This window comes from Triticum urartu, chromosome 1 (assembly GCF_003073215.2).
Source record: "Triticum urartu cultivar G1812 chromosome 1, Tu2.1, whole genome shotgun sequence".
Classification (NCBI taxonomy): Eukaryota; Viridiplantae; Streptophyta; class Magnoliopsida; order Poales; family Poaceae; genus Triticum; species Triticum urartu.
In genome coordinates, this window is record NC_053022.1 from 25,540,621 (window position 1) to 25,560,006 (window position 19,386).

Genomic DNA, 19,386 nt, shown 5'->3' on the forward strand with positions numbered 1-19,386 from the left:
TAAAGTATGCTAAGTATACTAAGCATTATATTATTCCTACCTATCTCGTACCGCGGCGGACGGTTTGAATCGACCCATCAAATGCCCGCGCGCCTTTTCCTCCAGGAATCCACGGTTTGCATTTCTCGATCGGAAAAGTAAAGTAGAGCCTCCATCTTGGAAGGGATTGGAGTTGTGCTGGCCACTCCATTATTACTGTAGCTAGGTTGCATACATCCTCTGAAAGAAAATAGTCACTTGCGTGCATCCAGCTTTGCCTAGTCAGCGGCTAGACTAGACGGACATCGATCGATCACGAGCGGCGGGTGTGTTGATGTGCATTCTTCCTCCTACAAAGCACAAAGCACAATGGAGAAAAGGTGCCCTTGGCCCGCTCCCCGTGGAGTAGTAGCCTTTTAATTAATTTTGCAGCATACGGACTACCCGTGGGGCTGTGTGCGTGTGTGTGCGAGCGCGCTTCACATGTATACCGTGCATGCATATGGAGTAGCGGAGGAAAACATTAAGGCCTTTTTGATTCATAGGATAGGATTATCATAAGAATAGGAATCTTATAGGAAATGAGATGACATGTATCTCAAATCCTATGAGTAGGAATAGAAAACAAGATGTCATTTGGTTGACACCAAATGAATTTTTTCATTGAGTCTAGGCTCTTTTTTATTTTTCTATGAAATGTGGAGGATAGGAACCAATCCTATGTAGGAATAGGAATCCATTCCTATGAACCAAATGGCTCTAAAGAAAAAAAATCTTATAAAAATCCTATTCTCTAGAATTCCTATGAAATTCCTCTAAAACAAAGGAGCCCTAAACGTGGTGAAGAGAATACCTACGCAGTGATAGAGAGACGATCAAAAGTTGATAACATTCAAGTGGATACATGGTGATACACTGATACGTGCCAGGTCAATGTAGCAGTTTCACGTGTGATCCTGCTCGTTTCGGAAAGATCCCCGCAAAACAATTACGGAAAGGGCCATAGATGCTCTTAGGTTGTTAAATCAATCAATAGCCTACATGAAATTGCTAAACAGAGGCGTTCCGAGCGCTTTGAAGTTTCATTTTAATGATGTTTCGGACTTTCTATTACTTTTTTATGAATGTTGTTTCATTCACTTTTTTTTATAGAGCTTCAGTCGATTTTGAAAAGTTCTGGCAGCGCGTCGATGGCTCATTCTAGCAGGGGAGGGGATTTCTGGCACGCAGGTCTCACGGCACGCAATGACGGGATTTTCAAACTTATATCTTTTGAACGAAGAGTCCAAATTAAGTTATTTTTTATATTCGTGCTTCTTGTGACGAGGGCCTTTAGATAAGATACATTTTGAATACGTTTTGATTAATTTTAAAAAGTAAATATGAAGCTTCAACTCTTGAATCTTAGTACACGCAAACAATAAAATCACGACTTATTTTGTCTACGACCGACAAAAAAAAATACCTTAAAATTTTATCTATGAAACTTGGTAAAAGCGAGTAAGAAAAAATTGCAAGTTTTAAATAAAAAACGCAAGTTTCAACGACTGAAAAATAAAACTTAATGTGCCCTCGTGTGGGCTCCGGCTACTTCATGAATCGCCAGGCAATCGAGCGACCGGGCAGGGCTTGGAAGGTACGTGGCCCCCACACCCGCGTAACCCTGCAAATTGTTCGTTCTAGCGGTGATAGGTGTCGTTCGGTGAGTAGTGGTGTTGCAAATCATAGCGGCGAATGAAAACGGCAACTTAGACAAGCTTTTGCAGCATCAGCTCTGCTGCAAAAAAAAAACTCTACAAAAAACCTCTATTGCAAAAAAAATCTGCAACAAAACATCTGTAGCGAAAAAAATCCCACAACACAACCTATGTTGCAAACAATATATTCTGCAAGACTGCAACATAGCCTTTGTTGCAAGTATTTCTGCAACAAGATCTCTGTTGCAAAGTAAATGAAGACGCCGAGCCTCTGGATTGTGCCACACATTCAGCGACTCACGAGGCGGTGGATCTTTTTAAAAGATCTGCCGGCCGACACGTAGCAGGCCCCATAGATTTAAAAAAAATTAAAAAAAAATATTATGTTGTTCAACATGACCTGCATAGCGTGGCCACCCAGGGCAGTTGATCTGGTCATGGGTAGCAGCGACAATAGTCCTCAATAGGTAACCACCGCAATCGCATCCATACCGAGATAATATACTCTTGAAGGATCAGAACAACAACATCCATACTGAGATAGTATATGCTTGAAGGATTAGAACAACAACCGCCACGATTAAGAGACGTGTATATCGAAAGGATCTAACATGAAGACACACAAATATAGATGAACGAAAACCGGATTCAAGTAGATCCACCAAAGGTAACCATCAACTGAATCCCACAAGATTCGCTGGAGATACCTCTACACGTTGTCCGATGATGCCGTCTTGCTTTCATAAACAGGACACAAACTCTAATAACGAAACTCAAAAAACCACCTAAAATGACTCCCTCTCGCCAGCAAAAGGACGGAATCCGCCGGATACACCACGGCCCTAAGACCACAAGAGATAGTAGACCGATGGCGCCACCGACGGAAGGCAAGAACCCTAGCCGCCTTTTCTCTTGGGAGGAATGGTCTCTAAATAGATTAAAAGTGATGTTCCAACCGTGACAAACGTAACTGATGTACGCTTGAAATGCTTGACGCACTTACACCACAAACCGTCACCGGGCCGCGTCGTCGTACATAGCCGTTGACACACTTTTTCTCCTCTCCCAGTTTTCTGTTGTGTAGATTATTTGATCATTTCCATTGCCGTCCATGCCGCATGCATGTGGCCTGGCGATAGTAGAGAACCCAGAATATATATTTTTTTGAATTTTTTTTAATTCTATTCATCTTTAATCACGGTAGCAGAACGAACGCTAAGAAATAATAAAAATTTCATCCAACCTGTAAACCACTTAGCAACGGCTAGAAGCACTGAAGCGAGTTGAAGACGCGCTGTTGTCATCGCCCTTTCCTCGTCAGAGTTTGACAAAATTTGTTGTAGTACACAATCGGGAAATTGTGGTGCTAAGATTCCAAAGAATCAGCACAACAGAACAACAACCATCGCTAATGAAAGGTAGCGTATTATAGATTACTGATAAAGTAGTCAGTATGTTACTGATAGTAGTCTTCGGTAATTAACCGTGCACCGGACACGTACTTACACACAGATGTTGTATGTTGCATTCCCTCAATACAAAAAAGAAAGATGCTGTATGTTGCAGCTAGTTAGGCATGTCCCAAGGAGGAACGTCGCATGTGGCTGTACTACATGTGCTAAGAGTATCTACAGCCGAGGACATTAATCTGATCCTCAAACGTCCGTGGACGTGTTCGGGAGTGCCCACGGGCACTTATCGAGCATTCCTCATTTTAGTGCGTCCGCATCCGTGTATTTCAAATCTGGTCCCACATATCCATGCAACATATGCATGTATGAAAATAAACTTACGTAGACCAACGAACTAGCACCAAATCTGGTTAAATCGGGCATAATTCTAGCATAAAAGATCATCCGAGAATCAAGAGATGCAATTTCAATTGGACAATACCCTAAACATGTGATTAATTTTTTAATAAAATAGGGAAGAGCGAAGAAAATCACCATTTGCTCACCGCCCCCTTCCCCTTGCAGTCAGCGGTGCTGCTTTGGCATTCGGTGTAGGCGTCGGCCGCCATAGGGTCGTCGTCGTCAGAGCTTGATCCATCATCAAAATCGTCCGACAGCTCCATGTGACCACCGTTAAACCTCCGAATCAAGCGCTCCTACTCTTGGGTGTGCCTCCTCGCCTTCGCCACCGCCACCGCCTTCACCGATGCCTCGCGCTCCAACAACTCGATAGCGAGCCGGAGCGCTTTGGCGTTCTTTCCCCGCAGCCGCTGGCATGCGTCTCCCTTGTTGTCAGGGAGCGCCAGAGGATGGACGCAATGAGCGCGTCCTCGGGATCGACCGAAGAGCGCACGAGTGCCTAGTGCCTCGCCGACGCGTCGTCTGTCGGGCCGCCACCATGGCCTCCCTCACGTATTGCCGCTCGCATCGTGTGGCCCGCGCCTCCGACTCGGGCGTCCTCGAACGGACCGGCGCCGGCGAGGGCACAAGCACCCAACAATGCCCGTGGATGCCCTCTAGAGGTACAATGGGTGTACTGGCGGCGAGGAGGCGTACTCGGAATGGGGCGGAGCGGGCGGTGCTCCCATCGGCGCTGCACGCCGGACGGGAGGGCCCGGCAACGTTGCCCGCATAGCGGCGGCGGGCGAAGGGGGACGACGCGTCGCTCCGTGAGCTACCTCCACTGTTGCGGCCCTGATCTAGACGGGAGCGGCGCAAAGCAATGTGGAGAGCGACCGCATCGACATCGCTCTCGTCGCCATTGGAGCCAAAGCTGTTACAATCATCCGCCATGGATCGAGTTGGGAAGAGAAGGGGACGAAGAGTATGGAGTGGACTGAGCGGACTGCTGTCTAGGGTTTATGGGAGGGGATATATGTAGGGTCAGTGATGGGCCGAGCCTGTCAGGCAAACGAGTCCGAAACCGTCTCATATCTGTCCTATATTTAAGTTGAATACGAGGGACACCGAACAGTCTGGTCGGTTGAGGCCGGTTCGAGGTCGGCTGTAAATTCTCTAATGTGCTACACTTCTCCAACATTGGGACCGAAAGAGTGAGAAACACACTGACAGCCCAGCCCCACAGTCGAGACGCCTACACATGTGCCGCTGTAGGATGTAGCTCACCGTACTCATTGACCTGAGCTTCCTGCAGCGCTGTACGCACGCGTGCCGTCTATGCATGTCATCGACGACCTGACACCACTTGATCTCGACCATTCGTGGATCGGCGGCCATCTGACTGTCATCACATCTTCAATCCATTTATATTCCTCCATGGTGAGGACGGGGCGTCGACCTGTTGGTTGGGTAGCTGGGATAGCTGCCAGCCCATCCAAGTTTGAATTCCGGCTCGGATGCATAGTGCTCGCGGAGTTTTTTCTATACATAAAAGCCAACTAGAGTTAGTCTTTGGATTGGTCTAAATTTTATATATATATTCTTCTATGGTTACCTTTTTCTGTTTTGACTTTTGAACGGAAAAGAATCGTAAGAAAAAGACACGTGTCGGATTGTATTTCTCGGCCTTACAATGTTGCTACTTGCTAGCCCTGGCTATATAGTAAGCAATCAGATCAGATAGACCTAGCTAGGTTAGTTAACGTCCAAAACTCTCTCTTGATCGTTCCTAGTGGCGAATTATTGTACCGGAACTGAGGAATTGGAGCAGTGATACATGCCAGGCTCTTGGAGCAATTTCACGTGCGATCCTGCTCATTTGGCAAATTAAAATTTACGGAAAGGGCCATATTAAATTGATATATAGCCTATATATTAATTTATTTATTCTACAAGCGAGCCTGTATGAAACTTTGCTAAATAGATCCGGATTGTTTTGAAGTTTCGTTTTAATGGAATTTCGATCACGGTTTTGCACAATTAATGTTGTTCGTTCACTCTTTTATGGAGTTTGCTCGATTCTGGGAAGTTCTGACAGTGCGTCAACGGCTTGTTCTAGCGGCGATAGTGGTCATTCCGTGATCTAGGGGCCTCGATGCAATTTTTATTATTGTTTGAGATGTTTTGTACTTCCGTCGAGCTTTTATAATATATTTGAATTCTTAAAAAGAATACCTGCAAAAAAAGAATTCCTAAAAAGAAGAAGAAAATATTAAGTTGTCCAACATGGCCTGCATGGCGTGGCCGACCAAGGCAGTTGATCTGGTCATGGGGAATAGTCGACGATAGGTAACCACCGCAATCAACATACCCAGATATACTCTGTCGCAGCTAGCTAGCTCAATTAGCTTTGTTTATATATGTGTCTAGGAACATTGCCCGTACGCTTGAAATGCTTGACGCACTGACACCACATACAATCATCGGTACGCGTGGTTGCATAGGTTCCTGCACCGCCACCTCCGGCCTCCCTGCGGCCGCACGTGCACGCATGTCATGAAAATATGAACATACATAGCTTAAAACTTGGCTAGGTTTTCATTAAGTTTTGGACGGAAAGGACTCGTAAGGAAAAGACACGTGCCGTATCGTATTCCTCGGCCTTACAATGTTGCTATACTTGCTAGCCCTGGCTATATAGTAAGCAATCAGATAGACCTAGCTAGTTAGTTAACGTCCAAAACTCTCTCTTGATCGTTCATAGTGGCGAATTATTGCACTGGAAGCGAGGAACCGGAACAGTGGTGGTACGTACTAATGTACACCGTCCGTTTCTAAAGTGGTAACCATCATAGTGATCGCGCGGGAATCCTACATTATTCCTAGTACCAGTTTTGTACTGCGGCGGACGGTTTGGATGGACCCATCAAGTGCATGCCCTCCTTTTCTTCCAGGAATCCACGGTCTGGATTTCTCGATCGGAAAAGTGACAGGAGTTGTGCTAGTCACTCCATTACTGTAGCTTTATTCCTTCCAAAATGCTTCATGCTGTAGCTAGGTTGCCTGTAAAATCCTCTGCGAGAAACAGCCACTTGCGTGAGTGCATCCAGCTTTTAGTATAGTCGGCCGGTGTGTTGATGTGCATTCTTGCTACAAATCAAAGCACAAGAGGGCAAAAAAGGTGCCATATTAGCTCGCTCCCCGTGGAATGATGCCTTTTAATTAATCCTGCAGCGTGGACTACCCGTGGGGCTGTGTGTGTGCAATGCATCGACGAATCACAGTTCACAAGTATACTGCGCAATGCATCTTCGTAGGGCTTAATTCAAAAATCTCATCAATCATGATAGATGATGAGTGATTGAATAATTTTGTGGTTTGCAAAAGTACACAATTAATGTGCTTTTCTTTCTTAAAAATGTGTGTACCAATGTATTAATTGCAATGTGTGCATGCACGGTCAATAAATAGACAAAAAAAATTACTCCCTTTGTTTTTATTTACTTTGTATATTAGAGTTAACCGAAGTCAAACTTTGTAAAGTTTGATCAAGTTTATGAAAAATAATATAGACATTTACCATGAAAAATCTATACAACGTGAAAGTACATTCAATAATAAACCTAATGTTGTTCATTTGTTATTGTATATGTTACTATTTTCGTTTATAAACTTCGCCAAAGTTTAGAAAATTGACTTTGACCAAAATTAATACGCGGACTAAATAAAAACGGAGGGAGTACATGCATTGCTGAGTTTTCTCTTTATCTGCATGCAACAATTTTAATGAACCTCGAAATCTGAACATGGGATGACGAACAATAAATTTGAGACCTATATAACGATTTTTTTTTTGAGATAAACCTTATAAACCGGAAGAGAGGAAATAGCTAATAGCAGTGATAGAGAGATGATCAAAAGTTAAAAACATTATGGTACATGGTGATACATGCCAGGCTCTTGTAGCAGTATCACGTGCGATCTTGCTCGTTCGGCGAGTTAAAATTTACGGAAAGGGCCAGATTAAATCAAGGTATAGTCTATATGAAACTTTGCTAAATAGAGGTGTCCGGATTGTTTTGAAGTTTCATTTTATTGATTACTATGTCACACAATGTTGTTCATTCACTCTTTTATGGAGCTTTGCTTGATTCTGGGAAGTTTCGGCACTGCATCAATGCCTTGTTCTAGCGGCGACAGTGGTCGTTTGGTGATCTAGGGGCCTCAATGCAATTTTTATTATTGTTTAAGATGTTTTGTACTTCTATGAATCTTTTATCATAGATTTGAATTCTTAAAAGGAAGAAAAATAATACTCTTTTTGTTCATTTTTATAAGGCCTTGAAGACATTTCAGATAGAATGCAAAGTAGCTCATATTTTTATTGTCTGGACGATTTATAAAAGTGAACGGAGGGAATATTAAGTTGTCCAACATGACCTGCATGGCATGGCCGACCAGGGCAGTTGATCTGGTCATGGGTAGGGGTCAGAATAGTCGTCGGTAGGTAACAACCGCAATCACATCCATGCCCAGATATACTCTGTTGCAGCTAGGTAGCCTAATTAGCTTGTTTATATATGTGTCTAGGAATGTTGCACTTACGCTTGAAATGCCTGACGCACTGACACCACTTACCGTCATCGGGACGCGTCGTCGCACATCGCCGTTGACTTGAGCTAGGTTTGTGCACCGCCACCCCCGGCCTCCTGCCGCCGCACATGTGTGTGCATGCCATGAAAATCAGAACATGTGTAGCTTAAAGAAACTTAGCTCCGTTTTGTGTAAGTTATATATATCATCAAGTACCGTATTGCTGACAGGGGCGCACCTGACGAAGAAGTATCATCCGTCCACTTTTCAACGCGTGAAACCTTGATCAAGCAGGAATCATGTTACTAACGGAGGCGCACCTGATGCCACTTTGGAGCAGATATACGCATGCATGATTGCTCCTTCATCTCATTTTTTCTCCCTCAGACGGCTCGAAAATGCGAAGTAACCTAATAACCTTGATCGGCCAACACGTGACATCTTCCTGGAACGTACAATGCTGCACTGGCGAATTAGTTAAAAGTACTCCAAGATTCTCTCGTACTCGGCAGATTAATTATTGTACTATACTGCAGGCAAGCGCATCAGTTCGAGAATGTATCCTGTGCACCGATCCCATTTGTGCACCCAATGCACCAGCAGATTCATGACCCTTAGATGAAAAAGCAATGGATCAGATTTTGGTCAAAAGTTGGACTATACCATTTTTGCAGATAGAACCTCACAGTTTGTACAAACTAATCCGCACTCCATAGCACACACACCCATAAAAATATCTGTATGTATATTTTTCTGTCCGAACACAAAACAGTTCATATATTTTGAACCGGATGTTCGATTTAAGATCCGTTTGAACTGTAATTTTTGTCTCAGCGAGATCTTTGAAATATGATCAACGTTGAATATGTTTCGATAAATTATTATCATTTGCTTCTTTGAAGCTTGACTTGGAATTTGATGTACTAGAAAAATGTGAACGTAGGACACACATTTGAGAAAGATGTAGATATTCCTCACCGAAATTTTTTAAAACGTGTAAATGTTCCAGTCAAGTTTTGAGTTAAATTTCAAAGCAACAAAATACTGATTTTGAAACATACACTCAATATTGATTTCGATTCAAAGATCTCATCAAGTAAAAAAGGTTGTCAAATTGGTTCTGAAATCATACATTTAGTTTAAAAATATATGACCCCTTTTAGTTTGAAGCAAAAAAGTAAACACACAGATTTATTTTGATCGGAGTGTGGTCTGTGGAGTGCGTGTTAATTTGTACATACTGCAAGGTTGTCTCTGCAAAAAAAAGTATAGTACTACTTTTCCAAAATCTGGTCCATTACCTTTTCATCCACCGTCCGTTCTAGGGTAAGAAAAGCTAGCTAAAACTTGCTTGTTCTATTACCACTCTACACGGCGGATCGATCAAGTGCTGTTCAATTTATGTCCGTAATCAAGCAATCTAGCGATAGCGTGCTAGTCACTTGATGCTCGTGTGCGTGCGGCGTTGAACTAACTTTTACCTGGACGGACAGCACGAGAGGCCGGTGTGCGACGTCCGCAAATAGCTGGGATAAGTGGCAAAGCAAAAGGTTCCAACTCAGGGCCGGGGAATCAAAAATTCCTGCTAATTAACTGGTAACGCATGATACCCGTGGCCTGAATACCGTGCAATCGCATGGTGAATCCACGCGTGATGGATGACACCTAGGCTTCGTGGAACATTTAGTTACTGCTTAACTATCTCTCCCTAATAATAGACCAACGATTGCTTCTGGTCATACGCCGTCAGCAATTTTGCAAAAAACACCATCTCTTTTTGAGAATTCGATCCGCAATCCCTGTCTAAGCAGATCTGAGAAAATGATTTAAATTTTACAAAATAAACCCTGTACTCTTATGTATTCCACCCGTGGTCCTTTATGTACAGAAAAGAACGCCTTCCTCTTATCCATAGCGCCCATTTTGACGTGCGCTAGCGGCCGCCGTGGATTGCGCGAGGGATGGAGGATGCTCGCCGGGGCGTGTGCGGCGGAGACGACTTCTACCACGCGGCGAGGTGGAGCAGGAGCGGTGGTTGTCGGGCTACATGAGGAGGCAGAGGCGTCCAAGGCAAGGAGGCACCGGCGTCGGCTAGCCAAGGGGCGGCCGGAGAAGAGGACTACGGGAAGGCAAGGAGGCACGGGCGTCGGCTAGCCAAGGGGCGGCCGGAGCAGAGGACGACGGGAGGCTCCTTCCGCCGCCGCCACCCGCTTGATTCACCTCGCCCTGTTCTTTCCCGATTTACCTGATGGACAACACGGGCGTCCATGAGCGGCGGTTGCAGGCAACGACCCGCTCTCTTCTCTTCGGATTCGCCTATAGGGGCCGATCCTTGCTTCCACCGGATCCGACGACCGGGCACACGCGTGGGGATGTGGCATCTAGGATGGCCGGGCCGAGCCACTGTCACCGGGAGGTCGAGGAGGGAGGGTGGGTGGAGCCGGATGATGTAGGTCGAGGATGCGCCGCACCGGGGGCAAGGCGCCGCGGGGGAGTCACGGGTTTGGCCACACTAGTAGAAAAAAGGGTCAAATGTGAAGCACATTAGTGCCGGTTTGAATTTGAGCCGGCACTAATGTGTGCATTAGTGCCGGTTCCAACGGCTAGCCGGCCGCTCTCATTAGTACCGGTTCGTGGTGAACCTTTAGCACCGGTTCGTGCCACGAACCGGTACTAAAGTGAGTGGTGGCAGGATGTTGTCAGTCCGGGGCCCGTCCAGCACCTTTAGTACCAGGTCGTATCACGAACCGGTACTAAAGGTCGTCCTATATAGACCCTTCGTCCACCCGAGCTCGCTATGTTCTTCCCCTTTCCCCTCTCCTCTCTGTTCTTTTCCCTCTTTCTCTCAAGCTCATCACACATTTTGCCCAAAATTTGTCAAGATTTGAAGGCCCCCATCCATTTAAATGATCACAAAGGTTAGCAACTTTGTCCTTTCATCTCTCATTGCTAGATTAGCTAGTGCAATGCTTTATATAGTGATTGATTTTTGAGTTTAGTAATTTGGAAGGAATTATATATATGTGCTAGTATTTGATTACATGCAATTTGAGGTCAAAAATAACACTTAGTTTGCATATGTAGGTGTGGTTTACTTAGTGCCTTCTAAATCTCCGTCGTAACCACCGTCGATCGCGCGCAACGTCCCGTCACCGGCACCACCTTGTGGTGAGCATCTTGTTCATGAAGTTTTATATAAAAAAATTGATGTTTGTGTGATTTCAATATATAGTTACTCGTATAATTATCTTACCCATACGTTGTTTGTTATACATAGTGCCATGGTTTTGATATCCGTCCCCGTCGGCCCTCGTCCGGGTTCTGATTCGGATGTGGTATATTCTCTTTTAAAACTATTCATTGCATTTCGTGTTTATGACAAATTATGCCCATCAAGTTGACATAGATATTTGTATGTAGGAGGTAGTTGAACCAGAAATTCCAACCGACCCTATTGTCTAGAGGTTAAATTTAGTTGAAAGAGAAAACAAGGATTTGAAGGAAAAATTGAAAAGAATTGAGGGGGAGAAGATGGAATTGGAGTTGCATGTTGCCGATGTCGTCGATGATCACAAGATTAAGATGGAGAAAATGCACTTGAAGATTAGAAAGATTAGAAAATATGCCTTTCATAGTGAGGCTTGGCATCATTACGCTGTTGGATCAATTGTTACCTTAGTTGCGATCTTGATCGCATTTGTTGTTGCATTTAAATTCTTTAGCTAGAGAGTTATTTGTTTGTTGCATTTAAGTGTTGTATGATCTTTATGTATGAACTTTATGTATTGTATTAATTTGGTGTTTTCGGTGCTGTGTATTAAAGATGAGCCGGCAATGGATGTACGATGACCAATACTCTCCCGAGTTCATTAATGGTGTGCATACTTTTCTGCTTGCGGCTGAGGCAAACAAGCGGGCGGATGGTTTTATGCCTTGTCCATGTGCTGGCTGTAAGAATGGTCACAATTACTCTACGTCAAGAACCATTCACGTCCACCTGTTTGAGTCCAGTTTCATACCCCACTATAATGTTTGGACCAAGCATGGAGAAAGAGGGGTTATGATGGAAGACAATGAAGAAGAAGAGACGACGACAGGTATCCTGGCCATGGGTTCCCTGAATATGATGATACACCAATGAGGGAAGAAGCTGAGCCGGTAATGCGGGAAGAAGCTGAGCCGGCAATGCGGGAAGAAGCTGAAGAAGAGGCATCGGATGAGCCCGTTGATGATCTAGGTCGGGCCATTGCCGATGCAAAGAGAAACTACGCAAGTCATTTGGAGAAGAAGAAGTTGCAGCGCATGTTAGAGGATCACAAAAAATTGTTGTACCCGAATTGCGTAGGTGACAAGAAAAAGCTGGGCACCACACTGGAATTGCTACAATGGAAGGCAGAGAACGGTGTATCTGACAAGGGATTTGGAAAGTTGCTGGTACTGATAAAGAATATGCTTCCAAAGGACAACGAATTGCCCGAGAGTACGTACGAGGCAAAGAAAGCTGTCTGCCCTCTAGGGTTAGAGGTGCAGAAGATACATGCATGCCCTAATGATTGCATCCTCTACCGCGGTGAGTACGAGGATTTGAACGCTTGCCCAGTATGCGGTGCATTACGCTATAAGATCAGCCGCGATGACCCTGGTGATGTCGAGGGCGAGCGTCCCAGGAAGAAGATTCCTGCCAAGGTGATGTGGTATGCTCTTATAATACCATGGTTGAAACGTTTGTTCCAAAACAAAGAGCATGCCAAGGCGATGTGATGGCACAGAGAAGGCCGTAAGAAAGACGGAAAGTTGAGAGTACCCGCTGACGGGTCGCAGTGGAGAAAAATCGAAAGAAAGTACGGGAAGGAGTTTGCAGATGATGCAAGGAACGTATGGTTTGGTCTAAGCGCAGATGGCATTAATCCTTTTGGGGAGCAGAGCAGCAACCATAGCACCTGGCCTGTGACTCTATGTTTGTATAACCTTCCTCCTTGGTTGTGCATGAAGCGGAAGTTCATTATGATGTCAGTGCTCATCCAAGGCCCTAAGCAACCTGACAACAACATTGATGTGTACCTAAGGCCATTAGTTGAAGAACTCTTACAACTGTGGAATGGAACAGGTGTACGTGCGTGGGATGAGCACATGGGGGAAGAATTTGACCTAAAGGCGTTGCTGTTCGTGACCATCAATGATTGGCCTGCTCTCAGTAACCTTTTAGGACAGACAAACAAGGGATACCGCGCATGCACGCACTGTTTGGACGATACCGACAGTATATATTTGGCTAATTGTAAGAAGAATGTGTACCTGGGACATCGTCGATTTCTTCTGAGAAGGCATCCCGTAAAAAAGAAATGCAAGCATTTCGAAGGTGAGGCGGATCACCGGACGAAGCCTCGCCACCGTACTGGTGCTTATGTACATGATATGGTTAAGGATTTGAAGGTGGTATTTGGAAAGAGTCCTGGTGAACAACCTGTTCCGAATGACGCTGACGGACGCGCACCCATGTGGAAGAAGAAATCTATATTTTGGGACCTGCCCTATTGGAAAGACCTAGAGGTCCGCTCCGCAATCGACGTGATGCACGTGACGAAGAATCTTTGTGTGACCCTTCTTGGCTTCTTGGGCGTGTATGGAAAGACAAAAGATACACCTGAGGCACGGGAGGACCAGCAACGTATGCACGGAAAAGACGGCATACATCAGGGTCATGCAAGCTACGCTCTTACCAAAGAAGAGAAGGAAATATTCTTTGAATGCCTGCTCAGTATTAAGGTACCGTCTGGCTTCTCGTCGAATATAAAGGGAATAATAAACATGGCAGAGAAAATTTTTTAGAACCTAAAGTCTCATGACTGCCACGTGATTATGACGCAACTGCTTCCGGTTGCATTGAGGGGGCTTCTACCGGAAAACGTTCGATTAGCCATTGTGAAGCTATGTGCATTCCTCAATGCAATCTCTCAGAAGGTAATCGACCCAGAAATCATACCAAGGTTAGAGAATGATTTGGTGCAATGTCTTGTCAGTTTCGAGTTGGTGTTCCCACCATCCTTCTTCAACATCATGACGCACGTCCTAGTTCACCTATGTGAAGATATTAACATTTTGGGTCCTGTATTTCTACACAATATGTTCCCCTTTGAGAGGTTCATGGGAGTCTTAAAGAAATATGTTCATAACCGTGCTAGGCCAGAAGGAAGCATCTCCAAGGGCCATGAAAATGAGGAGGTCATTGAGTTTTGTATTGACTTTATTCCTGACCTTAAGCCAATTGGTGTTCCTGAATCGCGGCATAAGGGCAGACTGGATGGAAAAGGCACGCTAGGAGGGGAACAAATAATATGTATGGACGGACATTCTCTCACTGAAGCACACTACACAGTTCTACAGAATTCCGCCTTGGTGGCTCCGTATATGGATGAACACAAGAATTTGCTATGCTCCAAACACTCGGAGCGGTCTGATGACTGGATTACACGTGAACAAACCAGGAGTTTCGCCAGCTGGTTGCAGACACGTACCATGCATGACGCCTCTATTGAAGATGACCTGTACTTGCTGTCTCAGTTACCATCTTCGAATATAATGACTTTCAAAGGGTACGAGATAAATGGTAATACATTTTACACGATCGCCCAAGATAAGAAGAGCACCAACCAAAACAGTGGTGTCCGCTTTGATGCAGAAAGCAAGACGGGAAAGGAAACATATTATGGTTATATACAGGACATATGGGAACTTGACTATCGACGTGGTTTGAAGGTCCCTTTGTTTCAGTGCAAATGGGTCAATATGACATGAGGCGGGGTAACGGAAGACCTGCAGTACGGAATGACAACAGTGGATCTCAACAATCTTGCGTATGCAGACGAACCATTCGTCCTAGCCAATGATGTGGCACAGGTTTTCTATGTGAAGGACATGTCTACCAAGCCGAGAAAAAGAAAAGATAAGGAAGCGAATGCATCGTACGATGAGCCAAAGCGGCACATAGTTCTTTCTGGGAAGAGAAACATCGTGGGAGTGGATGACAAGACAGACATGTCAGGAGATTATGAAAAGTTTGATGAAATTGCTCCATTCACAGTGAATATTGACCCGAGCATCTAGTTAAATGATGAAAATTTTCTATGGCTACGGCGCAAAGGGACACACGCGAAGAAAAAGTTTCACATCCAAAGATCTGGGATGTGATCGGCTTCACTATCATCACTTTCTTCTGTGTTTCACACCCAGGAGGGAATCTCTGTAATAGTTAGGGTAGCTAGTTATGTGTTTTGGCATTTGAAACGCGAAGAAATTTTATGTGTAAGCAAATTCTTTCATGCATTTACTGATTTTTTCAGCTAAATGACCCTGAAATTGAAAAACATTCAAATGAACTCAGAAAAGGTTGAAAGTTGGCATGTTGTCATAATTTCACCCATATAGCATGTGCAAAAAAGTAGAAAGGGTTAACGCAAAAACTGGATGCACTTCGTGTACAAAATGGACAATCCCTTTAGAAGTATCAGGGTTTCGGACAAAAGCTCATCCGTTACAAAGGCATTTCATTTTTTAAATAACCTAAGCATTACCAAATTGAATATAATGATAAAACACACTAATATTAAACATAAGAAAAAAGAATCACTGAAAAATCTATTTTTAAAGTTAAGTTATTCACAAACTAGTGATTCACACAAATTTCAAATAATTCAAAATTTAAACTATTCAAATTTGTAAAGTACCGGAACTAATAGAAAGTTTGTAATTTTTTGTTCCTAAAGCAAAAATATTCACAAATAAACTCTAAATACAGCAAAAAACAACTCAAAAATAAATAAAACAAAAATAAAGAAAGAAGAAATAAGAAAAAAATGCCCACCTACTGGGCCACAACAGCCTGCATACGACTAGAAACCCAAATTCTAGTTGGGCCAGGATGCAGGCCCGCTAGCCCAGTAGGCCCAACAGGGCATCGCAGCAGAGGTAGGCCCAGAAGGCCTGCTTAAGAGAGGAGTTCGAGACAGTAGCGACGACGGGGCTTATAAGCAGGTGCGAGTGCCCCTCGGCTAGCGAGGTGAGACTAAATTTCTGCGCCCCTCGCCTGGCAGCACACACCCTTTAGTACAGGGTCGTGGCTCCAACCGGTACTAAAGGGGGGCCTTTAGTACCGGTTGGTGCCACGACCCGGTACTAAAGGGGGTGCGGTTCCCGCCGCTTCGCCTGGCCAAAACAGACCTTTAGTACCGGTTGGTGGATCCAACCGGTACTAAAGGTGGGTTCTATATAATAAAACACTTTAAAAAATTTGTCAGTTTCTCATCTCTCCCTCTGCTTCTTTCTCCTCTGCCCCGTCGCAGCCGCCCCTCGTCGCCGCCCCCGTCGCCGTCCCTGTCGCCTTCCGTCACCGTCGCCGTCCCCGTCCCCGTCGCCGCGCCCTCCCCGTCCTCCCGTCGTCGCCGCCCCGTCGCCGTCCCCGTCCCCGTCGCCGCCCCCCGTCGTCGCGCCTCGCCGGTGAGCTCCTTCCCCGGCCGCCAACCACACACACACAATATTAGTTTTAGTTATAGTTATTAGAAATGTTAGTTATATAGAATTATTAGAAATGTTAGTTTTAGTTATATAGAATTATTAGAAATGTTAGTTTTAGTTATAGAAATGTTAGTTATATAGAAATATTAGAAATGTTAGTTATATAGAAATGTTAGTTATATTAGAAATGTTAGTTATATAGAAATGTTAGTTATATAGAAATGTTTTTTAGTTATAGAAATATTAGAAATGTTAGTTTTAGTTATAAAAATATTAGAAATGTTAGTTTTATTTATAAAATTTAGAATTTGCATATATGAAATCACAATCCACCATTTAAAAAATGTTACTTTACTTTTGCGGCATATAGTATTTGTTGTCGACAATGCCCGGCCTGCATCCTCGCCGTCGACCCGTTCGCGACGACGTCCTGCTTCAGAGGACCCATGTCCGGGACTGGGCTCCGCTGGGCTGGCACTGGGAGGTGCTATCTTCAGGGGCACGACGTTTGGTGAGGAACCCGGCCCCGGGTCCCGTCGTCGACCCTCATCTCCTTTGGTGGCATTCGCGTGGACCACTTTCGGTGTGGAGGGAGCCGGCCCCGCCGGAGGTGGTACATCGCCGTGTCAGGGAGGAGGACGAGCACGTCCATCTCTACATGGCTGCTATGGACGTCAGGTTCTCCAATACCTGGTAGGTTCTTTGGGGAGATCACCCGAGCTATGATCCAGTGATGGTTCCTTCACTTTGGTTGTCCACCGCCTAGCTAGATTACTCTCTAGTATTCGATCTTTATTAGCTAGCTAGCTAGCTAGTGATGTATTCGATATATAATATTCGAGATGATTTATTTGAGATTATATATATTATTCGAGACAATGTATTCAAGATTATGTCTATTATTCGAGACGACGTATTCGAGATTATATCGATGATGCTTATTATGTACTATGATTGACTCAGTTTTTCCTTATTAATTGATTGCATCCATGCATTGTAATTTGAATATATTTCTTTTGGATTAGTTAAACAAAACCTATGGCGGACAATACCGGCAGAGAGGGAGAAGAGGCCCTGTTCAATATCATATGCAATCCTCGCGGGCCAGATGATGATCAGAATGAATAAGATTATGACGGCTCCGAATATCTAAACAACACCGGGGAGGGTGATATGATATTCGATCGCGACGACCGAATTGATGAAGTCATGAACTATGAACATGACGAAGAAAATGTTGATCTTGAAACAACAAAGACCGGCGAGGTATATATTTTTATATAAGCAGGCATCTGGTGATCATCACATGTTTTAAATGACTTGAAGATATATTAACGAATCGATCTTTCTTCTTTCAGCCATCCAGATCGAGCAAATCTTCAGGCAACAGGAAATGAGGCCCGAACAAAAAGTTGAAGGAGGGCGTAAAGTACAATATCGAGGCCATCAAACCTAATGGAGAACCATTAGCGCCTAAGAAGATTGCGGACAAGTTCATTCGTTAGTGCGGAGTTCTTGTGAAGGACCAACTCCCGATCTCCCTTCAAGAATGGAGAGAGCCAGCAAAGCCACGTCCAGGAGTTACTTTTGTTGACGACAGACAAAAACTTCTGCTTTGGGAAACACTCATGGAACATTTCACCCTACCAGATCATTTCACAGATGCAGATGTGGAGAAAGTCAAGGACGCTGCTCTTAGGAAGATGGCGGTTGCATTCAAAAACCACAAGAATCGTGAATGGGCCAAGTACGTCAAGGGAGGAAGGAAGACTCTAGTATTCGAGGGAACACTAGAGAAGCAAAGTGCTCATTGGGACGATTTCGTGAAATTCAAGGATTCGGAATTATCTAAGGAACGTTCGAGAATAAACAAGGCCAATGCCGCAAAAAAGGATAAGTTCCATAAGCTGGGGCCAGGTGGCTATGCGGTGGGAATGCCTAAGTGGGATAAGTCTGAGAAAGAGATGGTGGATGCAGGTGTCACTCCAGAAACATTGAGCTGGCCCCCCAGGTGTAGGACTTGGTTCTATGCGCACGGTGGGGAGTTGGACCCGAAGACAGGCAAAGTTTCGAAGAAGGCATGTCTGGACGGAGCCGAAGATAAGCTACTTGTTGCAATAGAAGAGGATAGATCGGGGGTGTTCCAGCCCAACAGAGAGAACGATGAGCTTACGCGTGCCCTGGGAAATCCTGAACACCCAGGAAGAACACGAGGCATGGGCGTTATTCCGTGGTATGAGGGGTTTTCGGACTGGAACGCCGACTACAGAACCCGTGCGAGAAAGAAGATTGCGGAGGAGAAGAAGAGGAAGATGGAGGAGGAGCAGAGGAAGCTAGACTTTGAACGCCTTCATGTTGGGGAACGTAGTAATTTCAAAAAAATTCCTATGCACACGCAAGATCATGGTGATGCATAGCAACAAGAGGGGAGAGTGTTGTCTACGTACCCTCGTAGACAGGAAGCGGAAGCGTTATAACAACACGGTTGATGTAGTCGTACGTCTTCACGGCCCGACCGATCAAGCACCGAAACTACGGCACCTCCGAGTTTTTGTACACGTTCAGCTCGATGACGATCCCCGGACTCCGATCCAGCAAAGTGTCGGGGATGAGTTCCGTCAGCACGACGGTGTGGTGACGATCTTGATGTTCTACCGTCGCAGGGCTTCGCCTAAGCACCGCTACAATATTATCGAGGATTATGGTGGAGGGGGGCACCACACACGGCTAAGAGATCAATGATCAATTTTTGTGTCTCTGGGATGCCCCCCTGCCCTCGTATATAAAGGAGTGGAGGAGGGGCCGGCCAAGGAGGG